Source organism: Podarcis vaucheri, assembly GCF_965113315.1.
Source record: "Podarcis vaucheri genome assembly, chromosome: 7".
NCBI classification, from domain to species: Eukaryota; Metazoa; Chordata; class Lepidosauria; order Squamata; family Lacertidae; genus Podarcis; species Podarcis vaucheri.
This window is the reverse complement of record NC_138765.1, coordinates 17,174,129-17,178,596: the sequence shown is the minus strand read 5'-3', so window position 1 is coordinate 17,178,596 and position 4,468 is coordinate 17,174,129. Positions and strand designations below refer to the sequence as shown.

The window sequence follows — 4,468 nt, the reverse complement described above, 5'->3', positions numbered from 1 at the left end:
AACATGCAAGAATTGTCTCTATATGTGTGATATCTGGAGGGTCAGACCTTCCCCAGCCCCGTAACTAAGAGCAGCTAGGGGGAAATTTAGCATAAATCTTTTTTGTTTTGTTTTTTTTAAAAACCGATTACAGAATAAATCAGGCAAATGTGCTTTCATTCAAGTTGCAGAATCCAGCTTTTCCTCGTTGCAGAAGGAAAAAGCCACACGAAATAAATAAGGCAAATGTGCTTGCATTCCGGTTGCAGAATTCAGCTGTTTCTTGTAGCAGAACTTGGTTGAACTTTTGCAAAGAGTGCACATCCAGCCCTGCCCACTGTCGACACTGCAAATCCGCTCTCTACTACAGAAGGAACAGCTCACTCCTGAGAGAAAGAATTCCTCTTCAAGACAAGCATCGGGTGAAATCTCTGTCTCCCATGAATCATTACACCCTGCAGCTTTAGGAGAGCAATTGGATTTTTTCTGTCTTTTTATTGATGCCTCGCCTTGCTTCCACAGAACTCTTCATTAGAGGGCTTCCTGCCTTTCCTGTTGCTTCAATTGGCCGCTGTTATCTCGGTCTACAAGCAGAGCTTCCCAAACACACACCAGCCTCTGTGTTCCCCCCTCTTCCACGCAAAATGAAGTAAACATATCACCGAGTTCCCCTTTTCATCAGGAGCTAATCTTTGTCTTGGCGAGAGACCAAGGTCTTAGCCAGGCGAGGAAGACAAGCAGCAACCAAGAAGTCTCCAGTTTCATGCACAAGGACACCAACAAAGGACCCTAGAAGATCAGAGTCCTGCAACCTCTGACAGGTAAGGGTTGGGTCCAAGATGCTTCATCTCCTTGGACATTGTCCTGCTAGAGCTTACCTTTTCAAATCAGATGGAAGCTGGTGTGAGGGAAAACACATCACAATGGTCTTTCTCGCCTCTGTTCCAGTTGCTTTGGTCTTTTGAAGCAAGGTAAATGTGCTTTTATCGTCCATCTGGCAAGATTGTTTCTTCCCTGCATAGATTGCGCTTCTGTTGTGGTCTGTGGCCACCAACATTGTGCTCTGTCTGCATTGTGGTTTGCATCGCAATGTGTGTCATAATGGCATCCCAATGTGATTTAGGTGTGTGGCCTCAGTGGCGTGCTTAGAATGGAGTGTTTGCCTCTCACTTTCCCTGTATGAGGTTCATACTTTTGTGTAGAGAAAGCTCAGCTGAGTGGAGGCAGCAACAAGGTCCGGGGTTCCAATCCTGCCATTCCCAATTAAAAACAACCTCATATGGCAGAACTGGGAAGGATCTGTGCCAGAGACAGTGGGGAGCAATAAGCTGAATGAACACCATACATTTAAAGCACCGCACCACCAAAGAATCCTGGGAATTGTAGTGTTTGAAGGGTGCTGAGAATTCCAGCTCTGTCAGGGTTAAACTACAGCTTCCAGGGCTATAGGGGAGGTGTTTTAAATGTACTTTAAATGTATGATGTGTATGCAGCCTATGTCAATCAAAGCAGATGGCTATTTCCCACTACTCTAGTAACAGAGGCACTCCCTTTTTCTGGGAAAAGAAAGATACCATTTGGCAAGGTGAGACAGCCACTTCAGGTGGCAGATTTTTTCCTCCACTTTTCTTCCTGAGGCCCCTCCCTCCCAGTCAGTTCCCCCTGTTATCATGAGTTCTCCACATTTCCACATCGGTATGTGATTCAAACAAAAAAATTGTAAAAATCCAACAGCATTTTAGTGTGAATTTCTCTCAATAGATCCTTTTCCCCCCTAACAAAGTCATTTTGCCTACTATAATGGATTTTGGTATTTGGTGTTCACTGATCTCTGCATTTGCACACACACCCTTATTCTAGCGTATGCATTTCTGTACGCATTACTTGCCTGAAAAACTGCATTGCAAAATTCAGATAAATTTCAAAGGATGGTAGTGTTTGGGTTTGTATGTTGTTTATGAAAATGCAGATTGGTAGACTCATCTTGAAATGTGACCTGAATTGGTTTTCTGGGTGAGGACGTAAGTTCAGTTCACATTTATAGGCAAATCGTATCAAATTTGCACATTCCGAAACAATACGAAAAACAAAATGCAGCTCTCCTTCTAGATATGCACTTATATGAATTTTGCAATGCAGTTTTTCAGCCAAGTAATGTGTACAGAAATCACCCGCTCTAGATCGCACAGCTAATTCTCCCCTGGTCTCCTCACTGGCCCAAATAGGGCTAATTTAGCCAAGTAGCCCTGGTGATCATCTAATGTTTATTGGATGAATTTTCCCCCTAAATTGATTTTTGAATTCTGAATTTATTGTTATTCACGTTTTATACTGTATTTTATGCTGTTTTTTGTTGCATCAATTAAGTGTTTTAAATTTGTTGTTAGCCGCTCTGAGCCCGGTTTTCTGAACTGGGAAGGGCGGGGTATAAATAAATAAATTTATTATTATTATTATTATTATTATTATTATTATTATTATTATTATTATTTTCATCCAACTTCCTTTTCTGGTCTCTGGGGTTTGCTGCTTTTTGGAGTATCAGACTGCATACAATCCCTGGGAAATGCAGAAGCCCTTTAGATGATAGACGGCAGGGGAGGGGAGACCTTCCTCCTTCTTGCCGTGATTTGTTCCTGCTCCTCAAAGTGCTTACCTAATGCAGAGAGGGGTTGAGGAATTGGCAAGTGGCGGGGGGGGGCAATTTTGAGAAATGAATCTGAGGCATGGGCTGCATTTTGATTGGCTTTCATAGCTTGACAGGCAGGCTTACTCCCAAGTCAATCCGGCTTGAATGCGTGAAGAGTTCACTCAGCATTCGTTTGCAAGGATAATTTTTTCTTTCTTTCTGCTTCTCTCTTCTTTTTCCATCATTTTTTTAAAATAATAAAAAACCCATTTTTAAAAAGTCTCTTCCTCAAGTCACCTACAGCAGGGGCAGCTAATCTGTGGCCCTGCAGATATTGCTGGGGCACAAGTCCTCTCCTTTCGAGGTTCACATACCTGCCTCAGGAACACCTGACTTCCCATTTCTCTCTCTTTTCAAAGGTTCCATCATGGACGTCAACGCCACTGCCCTGTGGCCTACCAGTGTCTCCTTGCAGCTGCCTTCCAAAGCTAGAAGCGAAGAGAGCAAAATAATGGACGCGATCCAGATCTTCTTCTACAGCGTGGTTTTCCTGCTTGGCTCCCTCGGCAACGGGACCGTGATCTGGATCACAGCGCGCCAGGTCTTACGTACTGTCAATTGTGTTTGGTTCTTCCACCTAGCCCTGGCCGACTTTCTGTTCTCGGTCAGCCGGATAGTGCCACTGCTGAAGAACGCCTTCTACGAGGGGTGGCCCTTTGGGAGCTTCCTGTGCCAAGCCAACAGCTTCATCAAGTACCTCAACATGTTCTGCAGTGTCTTCCTCCTGGCTGCTATCAGCTTGGACCGAGCAGTTTCCGTGTCCTACCCGGTGTGGTTCAAAAACCACCGGGGGCCCCGCATGGCGTGGCTTGCTGCTGCTGGGGCCTGGTTTGTGGCTACTGCCGCAAGTCTTCCTTTCTATCTTTACCGAAGAGTGGTAGCAGAGAACGGTAGCACCAAGTGTTCCCTCGCCCTGGGGGACCAGGTTTCAGTGAAGTGGGCCCTGTATCTTCTGAGGTTGGTCTGTGGGTTCCTGGCTCCCTTTGCCATCATTGTGGTCTGCTACGGGATCATCACGGTGAAATTGAGGAAGCGACAGACCACCTTTCGCTCCAACAAACCCTTCAAAGTCATCTTGGCTATTGTGGTCACCTTCTTTCTCTGCTGGGCACCGTACCACATATTCCTCATACTCAAGCTGGTGGGAGTGAAGGGTCAAGGGATGTCCATTGGCCTTCCGCTCACGTCCTCTCTGGCCTACCTCAACAGCTGTGCCAACCCCATCCTTTACTTCTTCCTGGGCCTGGACTTCCGCAGGAAGCTCAGCCGTTTCAACTTGGTTGGGGCTTTCAGGAGAACTTTGCTCGAAGAGAGTGGCTACTCCTTCAGAAGGCCTAGCAGATACCAGAAGGAAGCTGCTTCATCCGTCACTGAGCCGGTCCAATCAACTGTGGTTGATAGAGTGCTGTGAGCAAATTCAAGGTTCTGGAGACTTGTTGGCTTGTGAGGTCCATGTGTCATCGTTTGCTGAAACAGTATTAATCCATCACATTCCTTACCAAATCAAATTTTGGACTGCCCGTCTCTGCCCCCCAAATTGCGGAGTAGAATGAAATTTCACCTTGTGGTACACAGCAATGTTTTCTGAACATTTTCAACTGGGAATAGTGGGTGTAAGGTTCATGGCAGATCCATTTCTTTATCCAGGTCAGGTTTTTCATTATGCCCCGGACTAAGCACAGATAAGTCCACCCCAGGATTTATACTAGACTGACAGGGCAAGGGCAGTTCTGGAAAGAAGAATGAGAGTGCACCCTGGGGCAAGGAAGGAACTCTAGAATAAATCCCTATACCTACTAA

General features: G+C 45.6%; 1 pseudogene across 1 annotated transcript; it reads left to right on the top strand.

The window, feature by feature from the left end:
• Positions 1 to 268: 268 nt before the first annotated feature.
• On the top strand, positions 269 to 4,468 carry LOC309538113 (chemerin-like receptor 1 pseudogene; annotated as a pseudogene). Its single transcript, XR_014224734.1, has 2 exons — positions 269 to 800; positions 3,028 to 4,468. The product of XR_014224734.1 is annotated as a chemerin-like receptor 1 pseudogene (transcript).